The sequence below is a fragment of the Rhinoderma darwinii genome, chromosome 2 (assembly GCF_050947455.1).
Source record: "Rhinoderma darwinii isolate aRhiDar2 chromosome 2, aRhiDar2.hap1, whole genome shotgun sequence".
NCBI classification, from domain to species: domain Eukaryota; kingdom Metazoa; phylum Chordata; class Amphibia; order Anura; family Rhinodermatidae; genus Rhinoderma; species Rhinoderma darwinii.
This window is the reverse complement of record NC_134688.1, coordinates 260,499,916-260,516,914: the sequence shown is the minus strand read 5'-3', so window position 1 is coordinate 260,516,914 and position 16,999 is coordinate 260,499,916.

Below are 16,999 nucleotides of genomic sequence, written 5' to 3'. Positions count from 1 at the left end.
CTATCGCTGCCAGCGATCACTCATGTATCCCCTGTCCTGTGGAGATCCTGTGGAGAGGGGATACATGTATTTTGTAGGACACACTGTAGGTCGCATTTTTTTGGGAGGGGGGACGCTGTATGGCGTTCCCTACAGGGGGGGTGGCTGTATGGCGTTCCATACAGGGGGGAGCTGTATGGCGTTCCCTACAGGGGGGGCTGTATGACGTTCTCTACAGGGGGGGCTGTATGGCGTTCTCTGCAGGGGGCTGTATGGCGTTCTCTACAGGGGGGCTGCATGCCGTTCTCTACAGGGGGGCTGTATGGCGTTCTCTACAGGGGGATGTATGGCGCTATCTACAGAGGGGGGGCTGTATGGCGTTATCTACAGGGGGGGGGCTGTAAAAAAGGCACTATCTACAAGGGGGGGGGTTGTGTGACACCCAGGGATGGGGGGGCCCCAGTCAAAAGTTTGCTATGGGGCCCAGTCTTTCCTAGTTACGCCCCTGCAGACCACGGTCAGAAATCCAAAGAGAAAAGAAACAACTTCCAGGCGCAGAATTCCAGGAGATGTGGATGTACACTGATTGGCCACTTAGAGACACCTGCCCTTTTTATCATTGGAGCCTTCCTGTATGGAAATTAGGCACGTGACCCAGGAGTGCAGCATAAAATCAAGTGAGCAAGTAATCCGTGGATCAGTTTCAGTGTGGGAATGGGAAAATCGAGCAATCTGAGCGATTTTGAGCGATTTTCAAAAACTGCCGACCTTGTTGTATTTTGTTGTGCAACAGTGTCGAGAGTAAACCGAGAATGGTGTGATCGAGGAAAAACATCCAGCTTAAGGAGATCCTGTGGATGTTAACAACTTGTCGACAAAAGGGGTCAGAGAAGCATGTCAAGGATAGTTCTGACAAACAGGCAGTGCACAGTCAAGCAAATTGCATCCGAATACAACTAATGTGTCTGAACGCACAACTCGTCGCTCATTAGCACAGATGGGCTATAACAGCAGACGATCAGTTCTGTCTAAGGGAAACAGAAAGGGAAGACTCCAGAGGGCCAAAGAGTGCAAAAATTGGGTCATTGAGCAGTGGAAAATTATTGCCTGGTCCGAGGAATCCAGATATTTGTTGCACCATGTTGATGGGAGGGTCAGAAATTGGGGCAAGTAGCATGAATCGATGAACCCTTCCTGTCAGGTGTCAACAGTTCAAGCTGGCGGTGAAGTAATAGTGTGAGGAATGTTGTCTTGGCACACCCTGGGTCCTCTGATACCCGTGGATGGACGTTTGAACAGTAGGGCTTAACTAAGCATTGTCGCTGACAATGTTTATCCCTTCATGGAAGCTGTTTACCCTATGGCAGAGAAAACTTAAGGGCAACTGTGAGAAGCCATATTGTACACATGGGCTAAAATTCCTGCAGAACAATTTCAACACCTAGAGTTCCTGCAATTCGAACGGCCAAAGGAGGTTTAACGCGCTACTAGATGGAGTGGCCATTCATTCATGTTTTTTAATGTAAAAGATAAATTTTAAAAAACACAACACGTTTCGGGAACTCAGGTCCCCTTTTTCAAGTTCAAGAGACTTGAAAAAGGGGACCTGATTTCCAAAAGCATGTTGTGTTTTTTGGGACTAATGCTTTTGCAATGAAAAACAATTAATTTACATCCACGTCTCCTAGAAGTCTACGCCTGGAATGTGTTTCTTTTCTCTTTGAATTCCTGATCTGGTCTCCTCATTTGTTCCTATATAAGACTTACAGGATCTGATGTTAACGTCTTGGTACCAGAAACCACAGGATACCTTCAGAGGTCTTGTGGATTCAATGCCTCAACGGGTCAGAGCTAAACTATATTACGCAGGTGGTTTTAATGTTATGGCTAATCGATGTATATTATATTTATATCCTCTATCTTCTTTCTAAAATAAGAGAAAACTACATATATAAAATATATTTATTGGCTGACATATCTGACTATCCATTTGGTAATTCACAGAGGATGGTGTTCACAGACTGATAGATCTAACATCACATAGGGTAATCACAGTTATGTCCCAAAATTGTCAATTTGTGCCTGAACCAACCAAGGAGGTGTGTATTGCTGTTCCCTGGATTTCTGATACATTCTGTTGGAAAAGAGTGTGAGATATCCGTCTGCAGCACCACCAGCAGAAATCTCTGGGCCCCATACAGTCAAGGTGTCTAGCCCGACCCCCCCCCCCCCCACTAGCTGTGGCTTTTTGTAAAAACAGAGCGGAGATAGTAGGTGGGAAGGGGCTCTATCAGGTGACATAGGGGAGAGACTAGGTGGGCAGCGATCTGTGGGGGAAAGCTAAGGGAGTGGAACGTGGCAACAATTTGTCTTGCCAACAATTTTTTTGATCGGCATGCTTCAAACTTCGGGTGACCCCCACAGTGGCATATGTTTGGAAACCTGGTAGGAAAGACCATAGTGTTTGCGCAACACTTTCCATGTGATAATGGTGTCCTTTAGGAGAAATTATCTTTTATTGTTGGCTGGGAGAGTGGCAAATTTGGAATGTACTAATGCTATAAATTCCCATGGATAAGCTGGTTGTTTTTCCAAGATGATATTTGAATTGTATACTGCGCCATGTCTCCAATCCAACAAATGTCTGCTCAGGGAAGCCAAATTATATCCCGAATATTGGGAAAATTAAGACCCCCTTCTCTTTTCTCACCATAAGCTTGCTAAGTGCAATTCTGGGTTTCTTCCCTGCCCAGATACATTTGGTAAAAGTTGAATTAATTGTAGTTCTAAAAGTATGTTTAACAAGTAAGGGGATGGCCTGCAAGGGATAAAGCAGCTTCCAAAAGACATCTTAACCAAACAGCTCCTTCCGAGGAGAGGCACACCATGCAATCTCAGTAAGTCAGCTTGGATGTTAGAGATCAAAGAGGGATAATTCAGTTCGTAAAAGGATGTAGGTGTACGACCAATTATCATCCCCAAATAAGTGATATTAGTTGAAGCTATCTCGACCCCTAAGGTTCGTAACCATCGCTCCCCCTGGACAATATAATGATAAGTCCAACAATTGATATTTTGTTGCATTTACCCTATAACCAGAATATGCACCAAAAGTTTCCATGGATTGAAATATTGCTGGAACGTCCTGTGAAGGATTTGCAAGGAACAAGATGATGTAATCTACGAAAAGGGCTGCTTTCACCTCCATCTCCTCTACGGATACTCCCTTGAACAGATTGGATCAAGATAGGTAACGAGCCAGGGGTTCCAGCACTAAGTTAAATAATAAAGGAGACAGCAGACACCAGTCTCATACTGTTGCGCAAGTGAAAGTGCCGAGACAAAAATCCTGTCATATATCCTAGCTTTTGGCGTGTATATATACAGTGAAGGAAATAAGTATTTGATCCCTTGCTGATTTTGTAAGTTTCCCCCCTGTCAAAGACATGAACAGTCTAGAATTTTTAGGCTAGGTTAATTTTACCAGTGAGAGATAGATTATATAAATAAAAAAAAACAGAAAATCACATTGAAAAATTATATATATTTATTTGCATTGTGCACAGGGAAATAAGTATTTGATCCCTTTGGCAAACAAGACTTAATACTTGGTGGCAAAACCCTTGTTGGCAAGCACAGCAGTCAGACATTTTTAGTAGTTGATGATGAGGTTTGCACACATGTTAGATGGAATGTTGGCCCACTCCTCTTTGCAGATCATCTGTAAATCATTAAGATTTCGAGGCTGTCGCTTGGCAACTCGGATCTTCAGCTCCCTCCATAAGTTTTCGATGGGATTAAGGTCTGGAGACTGGCTAGGCCACTCCATGACCTTAATGTGCTTCTTTTTGATTGAGCCACTCCTTTGTTGCCTTGGCTGTATGTTTCGGGTCATTGTCGTGCTGGAAGACCCAGCCACGAGCCATTTTTAATGTCCTGGTGGAGGGAAGGAGGTTGTCACTCAGGATTTGACGGTACATGGCTCCATCCATTCTCCCATTGATGCGGTGAAGTAGTCCTGTGCCCTTAGCAGAGAAACACCCCCAAAACATAATGTTTCCACCTCCATGCTTGACAGTGGGGATGGTGTTCTTTGGGTCATAGGCAGCATTTCTCTTCCTCCAAAAACGGCGAGTTACGTTAATGCCAAAAAGCTCCATTTTAGTCTCATCTGACCACAGCACCTTCTCCCAATCACTCTCAGAATCATCCAGATGTTCATTTGCAAACTTCAGATGGGCCTGTACATGTGCCTTCTTGAGCAGGGGGACCTTGCGGGCTCTGCAGGATTTTTATCCATTACGGCGTAATGTGTTACCAATGGTTTTCTTGATGACTGTGGTCCCAGCTGCCTTGAGATCATTAACAAGTTCCCCCGTGTAGTTTTCGGCTGAGCTCTCACCTTCCTCAGGATCAAGGATACCCCACGAGGTGAGATTTTGCATGGAGCCCCAGATCGATGTCGATTGACAGTCATTTTGTATGTCTTCCACTTTCTTACTATTGCACCAATAGTTGTCTCCTTCTCACCCAGCGTCTTACTTATGGTTTTGTAGCCCATTCCAGCCTTGTGCAGGTCTATGATCTTGTCCCTGACATCCTTAGAAAGCTCTTTGGTCTTGCCCATGTTGTAGAGGTTAGAGTCAGACTGATTAATTGAGTCTGTGGACAGGAGTCTTTTATACAGGTGACCATTTAAGACAGCTGTCTTTAATGCAGGCACCAAGTTGATTTGGAGCGTGTAACTGGTCTGGAGGAGGCTGAACTCTTAATGGTTGGTAGGGGATCAAATACTTATTTCTCTGTGCACAATGCAAATAAATATCTATAATTTTGTCTATGTGATTTTCTTTTTTTTTTTTCTATATAATCTGTCTCTCACTGGTAAAATTAACCTAGCCTAAAAATTCTAGACTGTTCATGACTTTGACAGTGGGCAAACTTACAAAATCAGCAAGGGATCAAATACTTATTTCCTCCACTGTATATATATATATATATATATATATATATATATATATATATATATATATACCAGTATAGAAAACCGTTAAACGGGTTTGCTAGCAAAAGGAATGAAGTGGTCTGTTAATATATATAAATGCTCCCCATAGCTGCCCCCACACCTTATAATGCCCCACATAGCTGCCCCACACAGTATAATGCTCCCCATAGCTTCCCCCACACAGTATAATGCCCCCCATAGATGCCCCTACACAGTATAATGACCCTATAGCTGCCCCACTCAGTATAATGCCCCCATATCAGCTCCTCCCACATTACAATGCCCCTCATAGCTGCCCCCACACTATAATTCCCCACATAGCTGTCCCCACAGTATAATGCCCCTCATAGCTGCCCCACACAGTATAATGCCCCCCATAGCTTCCCCCACACAGTATAATACCCCCATAGCTTCCCCCACACAGCATAATGCCCCCCATAGCTGCCCCCACACAGCATAATGCCCCCCATAGCTGCCCCCACAGTATAATGCCGCCCCTCCCTCCCATACACAGTATAATGCCCCCTCTCCCTCCCATACACAGTATAATGCCCCCCTCCCAAACACAGTATAATGCCCCCCTCCCTCCCATACACAGTATAATGCCGCCCCTCGATCCCATACACAGTATAATGCCTCCATATGTACAGAACAAATAGAAAAATAATAACATACATACTTACCTATCCCCGTTCCCACGATGGGTGGAGGAACCTTTGCCTCCTCTGCACTGTGCTCCGTGTGCTGTGGGCAGCTCGGCGAAGGCAGGCATTATGTAGTGACAAAATCACGCCTGTCTGCACCGAGTCACTCACATCCCACAGACCAGAGGAGGAGAAGAATCCTCCACCCAGCGGGGGAACCGGGATAGGTAAGTATGTATGTTATTATTTTTCTATTAGGTCCGTACATATGGGGGCATTATACTGTGTATGGGAGGGAGGGGGCATTATACTGTGTATGGGAGGAAGGGTGGCATTATACTGTGTATGGGAGGGAGGGGTGCATTATACTGTGTATGGGAGGGAGGGGGCATTATACTGTGTATGGGAGGGATGGGGGCCTTATACTGTGTATGGGAGGGGGGCATTATAGCTACGCCACTAATCACTCACATCTCCTTCCTCAGTCTTCTGACTGTGGGTGGAGCTAACTGGCGGTTGGGCTGTGGGCAGAGCTCTATGTGGGCGGAGCTCTATGTGAGCTTCGGACACCACGTCCTTCTCAGTTATATAATAGATATAAATGACCTAGCAGTGTTTTGAATGCTTCCAGTATCCCTATTTTGTTGAGCACTTACTCCAACCACTTCTACCTGACTTCCTCAAAAGATTTTTCAGCGTCTAACAGTAGCAATGCCGGGGCTTTGTTTGGCACAGGCCGATGCTGGACCTTATCCAATACTGCATATACTATCCTAATATTTGAGACTGCTGGCTGTCTTTTTATAAAACCCACCTGCTGTGGGACAATTAATCTCGGCATTATGCTAGCCAATATGGGGAGGAGCTTAGTATCTACATTTAGAAGTGATATGGGTTGATACAACCCTGGTAATGTTGGGTCCTTGCCCGGTTTCATGACGTGTCCGCTGAAGAGGGCAATCCTTCAGCTCCTAAGGCATTTTTATAGAGCGTGACCAATGTACTACTCACCTGTTCTCTCATGTCTTAAAAAATTCTCCAGTGAGTCCATCTGTACCAAGGGTTTTAGCATTTTTCTAATGGTGGAGTCTACTTCCTCTACAGTTATAGATGCATTTAGGATTGATAATTGATCTATGGTAATATTCGGTAAGGTTACTTTATTCAAAAGTTTGTCGTCAACTTGTGTCAGAGAATCATCAGAGTATAGCTCCTGAATAAACTGTGCCAAAGTGGTATTTATGTGATATGGGTCAGTAAGCATTTTATCTATTGTATCCCGAATTTGAGCTATGTGTTGAGTCAAATGTGTCTCTCGTGCTAGGTTAGCAAGTAACTTCCCTGCCTTGTTGCTGTAGCGGTGCATCATGGCTTTAAAGTCAGTTTTGTATAGTTGTTCCCTTTGAGATGCCCAATCATCAAAATCCTGTTTAGCATGCACCCAAGTGTTTCTAACCTCGAGTGTCAGATGTGCTAGATATGTAGTGTAAGTGTTTCTTATTGCAGAGCTAGAAGCAGCAAATTTATTCTCTATTTCCCTCTTTTTACCTGCGACATAAGACCTCTCAAGACCGCTTTGGCAGCGTCCCAAAATAGTGACGTATTATTTCTGTGAACCCCATTAGTTGAGTCATACTCCAACCACCACTCTCATAACACTTGTATAATGGATTCATCGGAGGCAAGGTGAGCAAGAAATCGCCATATATAAACTGAAACTCTAGGGTATATCTCCTGAATGGACAACAGGACTGGAGCGTGGTCTGATATCACTAGGTCACCTATATCTGTGGATTTCAGTTTGGGCTGCAGAGTGAGCTATGAAAATATAATCTATTCTCGACCAAGAATGCTGGACATGGGAATAATGGGTATACTCCCGCTCATCTGGGTTCTGGAGCCGCCAAGTGTCTAGCATATGGGTGTTTTCTGGAAGAGGGTCTAAAACTCTGTCCTGACGTCAGGGACCAGATAGGGAATTATGAGTTTGACTCAGACATCTATCTTCCCTGTGATCTAGGACAAAGTTGAAGTCAGCTCCCACTATCGTTTGCGGAACAGAGTCTGACCGTAGGGCATGTTCCAACGATGTGTAAAAAGATGTATTATCACAATTAGGACCATAAACATTATAAATACTTAGAACACATACAAGATTAAGCACAAGAGAAAGAAAGAGTAAGAAACTATCAATAAATGTAAATTTGCCAAATGGCATAGAAAAATATATATTTTATTGGACAATACAAGTAACACGATTAAAAATAGACTACAAATCAGAAAAGACTGTATATCTCCAAAAGTATGGGAGAGGAACATGGGTCATAGAGGTAAAACAATACAAACAACAGTTTATATCAGTGGTTGTTAGTTTATAACAGTGGTTCTAAACGATTTGCAAAAGATAGATACAGAGAAAATGAGGGTTAATTTTAACCATACACAATATCGGTACATATCAGCAAAGAGCGATTGGTCTAGTAACAGGCATGAAAAAGATAAGGAACCTAGTAGTTAGGCATAGAAAATCTCAGTACGACAAAACCTGCTGTCTAAGTAGACATAAATGGACATAAGTGTTTAGCAACTAAACCTATCGCAAGCTTAAAGAAGTAAATGTATCAATCAATAGTCGTATATTTAAGGTTGCAAAAGACACACCGCTAGTACTGACCCATATCGTTCCAAGAATATGGTGACTCCCAGAAGTGGAGAAACCCCAACGCGCGTTTCGCGTGGATCGCTTTTTCAAGGGGTCAACTGAAACTCTAGGGTATATATCCTGAATGGACAACAGGACTGGAGCGTGGTCTGATATCACTAGGTCACCTATATCTGTGGATTTCAGTTTGGGCTGCAGAGTGAGCTATGAAAATATAATCTATTCTCGACCAAGAATGCTGGACATGGGAATAATGGGTATACTCCCGCTCATCTGGGTTCTGGAGCCGCCAAGTGTCTAGCATATGGGTGTTTTCTGGAAGAGGGTCTAAAACTCTGTCCTGACGTCAGGGACCAGATAGGGAATTATGAGTTTTACTCAGACATCTATCTTCCCTGTGATCTAGGACAAAGTTGAAGTCAGCTCCCACTATCGTTTGCGGAACAGAGTCTGACCGTAGGGCATGTTCCAACGATGTGTAAAAAGATGTATTATCACAATTAGGACCATAAACATTATAAATACTTAGAACACATACAAGTAGTATTAAGAACAAGATGGAGCAGATGCCCTTCCCCGTCTGTGTCTATATGTGACCTCATTGACTAGATTCCAATGAATTTGAATAATTACTCCTGCTTTACGGCCAAATGCTAAAGAGCCGTAAACCATTCCCACACACAATTTCTTCATGCGGTGGAAGTCGCGCTCCTCCATATGAGTCTCTTGCAGGAGAGCGGTGTCCACGCACAGTCTTTTTAAGTGTATTTCAGTTCATATTAGGGTATGTGCACACACACTAATTACGTCCGTAATTGACGGACGTATTTCGGCCGCAAGTCCCGGACCGAACACAGTGCAGGGGGCCGGGCTCCTAGCATCATAGTTATGTACGATGCTAGGAGTCCCTGACTCGCTGCCGGACAACTGTCCCATTACTGTAATCATGTTTTCAGTACGGGACAGTTGTCCTGCATCGAGGCAGGGACTCCTAGCATCGTACATAAGTATGATGCTAGGAGCCCGGCTCCCTGCACTGTGTTCGGTCCGGGACTTGCGGCCGAAATACGTCCGTCAATTACGGGCGTAAATAGTGTGTGTGCACATACCCTTATTGTATGGACAACTGTTTTGTGACCAATATTGTGGCCAATCGTGGTTATTATTCCCTCTCCAAAAGATGAATTGAGCATATAATATCCACCTACTATCAAGTCCACATTGCAAGGGCCCTGCGGTGGACTTTGTTTTAGCATACTATTTTAGGTGTGAATTTCTAAGCTCAACTAATGAGTTTAAAGAGTCGCATTGTATTTAGTATTTTGTATATGTCTTGTAGGTAATTTTGATGAACATTTGTTACAGTATATATATATATATATATATATATATATATATATATATATATATATATATATATATATATATATAAGATACTTATTTGCCTGTTTGCTTTTAATTCAATTTTTAATATAATTTGAAAGAATCGGTGGCGAGTGACCCCTGGACAGCATTGCTACATTAAACACCTCTAAACCTAGCTCGCTCTTGATTAAAATTTATAACCCCTGTTATTTTAGCGACGAAACAAACTATAGCACAATCATGAAGAAGGTTTATTCCTGGAATGGTCCTCTCTACCACCTTTTCTTCATTCTTTCTCTCCGCTTTTCTCTCCTTTCCTCTACTTTTCTTTTAGTGCTAATCTCGACTTCTATCAATTTTACTGCCTCACCAACCATTTGTGTTACGTTTAATACAATATAGTTGCCTCGGTTCTTAGATTCTATTTGTTACCTTGAACCATTTATCTCCTTTCTTGACAAATGAAAGCATTATATATAACGTTATATGGTATATGTCATAAATATCTGACAGATGCAGGTTTCTGCTCTGGAGCTGCACCTATCTCCAGAACGGGGGTCATCCAACCCCAGTCCCACCTGGTGTGGCGGCCGCCAGCTGCTGCATACTGGTTGAGAATCAATAAGAGCATTCAGGTATACTGTGAGTCTCTGGAAATTTCTTTAGCACTCATTAAATGTTATTTCTATGGTAGATGAATTGCACAGTGCTAGTTAGAGAATGCCCTCACATCAGGAAACTAGATTATCTATAGATTATGCTTACTCACTAGAGTGTCAGGTCCAGGACAGAATTTGCCTGAAGGATCGCTTGTGGTATATAGGTTGCAATGTGCTCTCACTTATCAAGAACACAAACACACCTGCATTCCATCATAAAAATACTGTCTGAAGACTAACTCACTTAAGGTGGAATGCTTGTGGTAATCTTAGCATGCAAGAAGATGAAAAACACTAATGGACTTGTCATATGTGCATCTGTGGGTTATGCTATATGTTTTTTTTGGGTTTTTTTTAAATAATGAAGGACAAAAGCATATGCAGGTCATTGTAAAATAAAGGTTTTTGTAATATATTTATTCTCGTTGCTTTGTTTTTGTTTGAAACAGGTATTTTTTTTTAGGTAACTGACGTCACTAACAGTTACTAAGTGTAGTCAGAACCCCTGCTTATCTATGTGCGGAGGTCTGTTCCGCTAAAGAAAGGGATTTTGTTCCCAATAACCTGCATCATAACGGAAATGACCCCTGCACACATATTATACTGTATATAAAAATAAACGTCACAATAACACCCTACATACCAAAAATAACACCCATTATTGATAAAACGCAAGGCCTAAAAGACTGCTTGTCAGTGCACGGGATCATGCGCACATGAAGAAGAAGCTCAGGTAGCTTTGAAATGCGTATAGCCATCTATTACATGGGTGTCAGCCTTTGATGCTAACTGATTCTACTACTGATGAACAGAAGTAACCAGAAGCTACTATTTTAAACATAATTTTGCACCACAGCCGGGCCAACCTGATATCCCTAGCGTGCACGCTGCTATTGAGGCTCAACATTGAGCGTCCTGGCTATTACAAGGCAACGCATCAACTGATCCAAACAGGTCGGTGTCCTGCTTTACCTACGGCGCATGTGCATTCAGATTGAATGGCTGGCAAGACTACTAAGTGTCTTCTCTATTTTAGTGTGCAGTCGCACAGCTCTATCAAGTGAATAACCACCGTTCCACAGATCGTCCTAAATATTTCAGGCACACACCAACGATCCATGGCTGGACTGCCTCCTGTATTACCGGGACTAATCAGGAAGGCTGTTGCACTACATTATTGCAGTTTGCATTTCAATAACTGTAGCTATCACTGGGACTGGTGGACGCGCTTGTAAGCTGCACTGTACAGTATTACAGTTCATTATTGTGTTGACGGCTGCTTTGTGGCCTATATTGTGGACAATCCTGGTTATTATTTTCTATCCAAAATATTAATTGGTGCATATAACATCCAGCTTCTATCAAGTCCATATCGCAAGGGCCCTGCGGAGGACCTTGCTTTAGCATACTATATTAGGTGTGGATTCCTAAGGTCAATTAATTAGTTTAACCCCTCCCGACCACCCCATGTAGATTAACGGGCTGCGGCATTGGTCCTTGTGCCTGCAGCCCGTTAATCTACGTGTGCTCCTAACAGAACACACAGGCGATCCCCGCAGCCCAGGATCTCCCAGTACGGGCTGCTACTAGCAGCCTTAATACTGGGGGAAAAAATCGGGTCGGATCACAGCGGTGATCCGAACTGATTAACCCCTTAAATGCGGCAGTCAATAGCGACTGCCGCATTTAAGTTGTTACAACAATATCGGCACCCCGCTACTCGTTTGTGGGGGTTCGATTGTTGCTATGGCAACCGGAAGCCTAACAAAGGCTTCCGGTCTGCCATCTATGGAAGGCGATTAGGTCCTGCCAGAGGCAGGACCTAATATGCCCTGTCAGTGTGAAACTGACAGGTATAATACCCTGCAATACATAAGTATTGCAGGGTATTATAACAACGATCCAACAATTGGATCTTCAAGTCCCTAGTGGGACTAAAAAAAATAAAAAGTAAAAAAAGGTAAAAAAAAAAATGTACAAGTGTAAAAAAGTAACATTTCAATATAATAAAATTGAAAATCGCCCTTTTTCCCTTTATAAAGTCCTTTATTATTAGAAAAAGATGAAACAAATAAAGAAACTATGCATAATTGGTATCTCCGCGTCCGTAACGGCCTGAACTTTAAAAATATTTTGTAACTTATCCCACACGGTGACCGACATAAAAAAAACTAATAAAAAAACTATACCAGAATCTTTCTTGATGGAAAAATAAAAAAGTTGTGGCTCTTAGAATATGGTGACACAAAAACTAAATATTTATTTTAAAACCGTTATTTTATCGTGCAAACACCGTAAAACATAGAAAACCTATATACATATGTATCGCTGTAATCGCATCGACCCACAGAATAAATTAAATATGTCATTTATAGCAATGAACGCCGTAAAAAAAAGAAAAAAAGCAATAGAAGTTTTGACGGCCTAATTAGACTAAATTTAGCAAAAAAACTATGCCCCTAGATAAATTCTTTTTAGGGCTGTAGTTTCCCAAATGGGGTCACTTCTGGGTGCTGTCCACTGATTTGGTCCCGCAGGGGCTTTGCAAATGCGACATGACACCTGAAAACCAATCCAGTAAACTTGAGCTCCAAAAGCCAAATGGCGCTCCTTCCATTCTAAGCTCCGATGTGAGTTCAAACAGCCGTTTATTACCACATATGGGGTATTGCCGTAATCAGGAGAAATTACTTTACAAATCTTGGGGTGCTTTGTCTTCTTTATTCCTTGTAAAAAATGATAAATTATAAGTTTTATTGACAGACGAATTCCACTAAATTCAGCAAAAACATGTGGGGTTAAAATGCTCTATACCCCTTGATAAATTCCTTGAGGGGTGTAGTTTGCCAAATGGTGTCATTTTGGGGGTGTTTCCACTATTTTGGCCCCACAAGACCTCTTCAAACCTGACATGGTGCCTAAAATATATTCTAATAAAAAGGCGGCCCCAAAATCCTCTAGGTGCTTCTTTGCTTCTGAGGTCCGTGTTTCAGTCATGTAGCACACTAGGGTCACAGGTGGGATATTCCTAAAAACTGCAGAATCTGGGCAATAAATATTGAGTTGCGTTTCTCTGGTAAAACCTTTTGCGTTACAGAAAAAAATGGTTTAAAATCGATTTTCTAACAAAAAAAAATAAATTGTACATTTCCCCTCTACTTTGCTTTAATTCCTGTGAAACACCTGAAGGGTTAAGAAACTTTATAAATGCTGTTTTGAAAACTTTGAGGGGTGCAGTTTTTAAAATTGGGTGACTTATGGGGGTTTCTAATATATAAGGCCCTCTAAGCCACTTCAGAACTGAACTGGTCCCTATAAAAATAGGTTTTGGAAATTTTCTTGAAAATGTGACAAATTGCTGCTAAAGTTCTAAGCCTTGTAAAGTCCTAGAAAAAAAAGGATGTTCAAAAAACAATGCCAATCTAAAGTAGACATATGGGAAATGTTAATTAGTAACTATTTTGTGTGGTATTACTATCTGTTTTACAAACAGATACATCTAAATTTAGAAAAATGCACATTTTTGCAAATTTTCTCGAAATTTTGGTGTTTTTCACAAACAAATAATGAACTTATTGATCAAATTTTTCCACTAACATAAAGTACAGTATGTCATGAGAAAACAATCTCAGAATCGCTTGGATAGGTAAAAGCATTCCCAAGTTATTACCACATAAAGTGACAAATGTCAGATTTGAGAAAATCGGCTGCGTCCACAAGGCCAAAACAGGCTCAGTCCTGAAGGGGTTAAGGAGCTACATTGTATTTAGGATTTTTTTATATGTCTTGTAAGCCATTTTGATGAACATTTCTTACAGTATATATATATATATATATATATATATATATATATATATATATATATATATATATACATATATATATATATATATATATATATATATATATATATATATATATATGATACTTATTTGCCTGTTTGCTTTTAATTCAATTTTTAATATAATTTGAAAGAATCGGTGGCGAGTGACCCCTGGACAGCATTGCTACATTAAACACTAAAAACAAGTAGTATTAAGAACAAGATGGAGCAGATGCCCTTCCCCGTCTGTGTCTATATGTGACCTCATTGACTAGATTCCAATGAATTTGAATAATTACTCCTGCTTTACGGCCAAATGCTAAAGAGCCGTAAACCATTCCCACACACAATTTCTTCATGCGGTGGAAGTCGCGCTCCTCCATATGAGTCTCTTGCAGGAGAGCGGTGTCCACGCACAGTCTTTTTAAGTGTATTTCAGTTCATATTATTGTATGGACAACTGTTTTGTGACCAATATTGTGGCCAATCGTGGTTATTATTCTCTCTCCAAAAGCTGAATTGCAGCATATAATATCCAGCTACTATCAAGTCCACATTGCAAGGGCCCTGCGGTGGACCTTGTTTTAGCATACAATTTTAGGTGTGGATTTTTAAGCTCAACTAATGAGTTTAAAGAGTCGCATTGTATTTAGTATTTTGTATATGTCTTGTAGGTCATTTTGATGAACATTTATTACAATATATATAAGATACTTATTTGCCTGTTTGCTTTTAATTCAATTTTTAATATAATTTGAAAGAATCGGTGGCGAGTGACCCCTGGACAGCATTGCTACATTAAACACCTCTAAACCTAGCTCGCTCTTGATTAAAATTTATAACCCCTGTTATTTTAGCGACGAAACAAACTATAGCACAAACATGAAGAAGGTTTATTCCTGGAATGGTCCTCTCTACCACCTTTTCTTCATTCTTTCTCTCCTTTCCTCTACTTTTCTTTTAGTGCTAATCTCGACTTCTATAAATTTTAGATACTTATTTTCCTGTTTGCTTTTATCGATTTTTTTAATAGAATTATTTTATATAATTTCAAAAAACAGACCTCTGTGTGATGACTGACGTTATTATATTGTCCCTTCTTCTGCTCATGTGGTTGAGATTAGAACATCACCAAGTGAATGGAGCTGAGCTGCAATACCAGAAACAGTTTATGGACAACAGTGGCGCTGCTTACGGAAAAAAGATCATTAGGTCTTATATCGGTTCACTTAAATTTTAAGAATTTGTTTTGCTAGCATGCTGAGACAACTAGTACTTACTTTGCCCCTGTGTCTGTGTCCCGCGGGCCGCGTGCTTGAGACCCCTGCTCTAAGGCCTTGTTCACGTGGAGGATTTTGCAGGCAGAAAAAAATCTGCCTCAAAATTCCTTCAGTTCAGGCAGGCAAATTTTGACCTGCCTGCACTTTCTTGCCGCGGTTTTCACTGCGTATTTTGCCCACGGCATTGACGATTGCAGGCAAAAAATGCAGCGAAAAATGCTTTTTCTGCCTCTCATTGATTTCAGGCGGAACCGCGGTAAGAAAGGACATGTCGCTTTTATTTTCCACAAGCGGCTAAAAGCCGCTCCGAGAAATAACACCCCCGCCTTCCTTTGAAATCAATGGGAGGCGGTTTCGGACGTTTTTTAGTGCTGATTCCGACGCTGTTTCTGAACTGGGTCTTATTATACACTAATGTATTCTGCACAGCTTACATATGCCCCCACATTATAAACTGAAATACTAGTAATAATCCTAAAGGTATGTTCACACGGCTTATTTTTAGCCGTGTTTCAGGCCGTAAACCCCCCCGAAAAATGGCTGAAAAAACGGAAGCTGAACGCCTCCAAACATCTGCCCATTCTGACGGGGCGTTTTTTACGCGGCTGTTTGTAAAAACGGCGCGCAAAAAAACGCCCTGTATAAAGAAGTGCACATCATTTCTTGAGGCATTTCTCAAGCCATTTTTCATTGTCTCAATAGAAAAACAGCTCCAAAAATGTCTGTAAAAAAACGCAAAAAAAAATGCTTGATGCTTAAAAAAACAGCTGAAAAATCAGAGGCTATTTTCCCTTGAAAACAGATCCGTATTTTGCAGCCGTTTTTAGTTTACCATGTGAACATAGCCAAACGCCGCTCCCTACCTTCTGAACCCTACAGTGTGCTCAAACATCAGTTTACGTCCACATATATGTCATTACTGTACCAGGGAAGTTCATGAGGTATTTGTCTTCAGTGGCACAAACTGGGCACAACATCTTGTTCACTAAAATGACATATGAGTGGAAAATTCCAAATTTCACTTTGCACCTTCCGCTGCGCATTAATTCCTGCTTGATAAATGCCTTGAGGGGTGTCGTTTCCACAATGGGGTAATTTCTTGGGGGTTTGTTTTTCTATTTGACCTGAGAGTCTAGCAATTGGCAGCCAATGCTGCATAAATCGCCAAAGTGACCTCAAATGCGCATGGTGCTTTTTCCCTCCTGAACCCTGTTGTATGCCCAGGCAAAAGATTAGGGCAACATGTAGGATGTATCTAAAGCCAGGAAACATGGTTATAATAATTAGAGAGCTGTCTTTTCATAGTGGTACAAGCTGGGGGCACTGAAATTACATATCTGTGAAAAAACAATAACTCTTTTTGCTTTCCACCATCCGCTGCACATTAATTTCTAATAAGAAAGACCTGTGGTGTCAAAATGCTCACTACACCCCTAAAAAATGCATTGAGGGGTGTAGTTTCCAAAATAGCGTCACTTCTGGGGGGTTTGTTTCACTCTTTGACCTCGCAGCCCTGCAATTGTGGGCCAATGCTGTGAAAATCACTAAAATAGGACTCAAATGGGCATGTTGCTCTTTACTT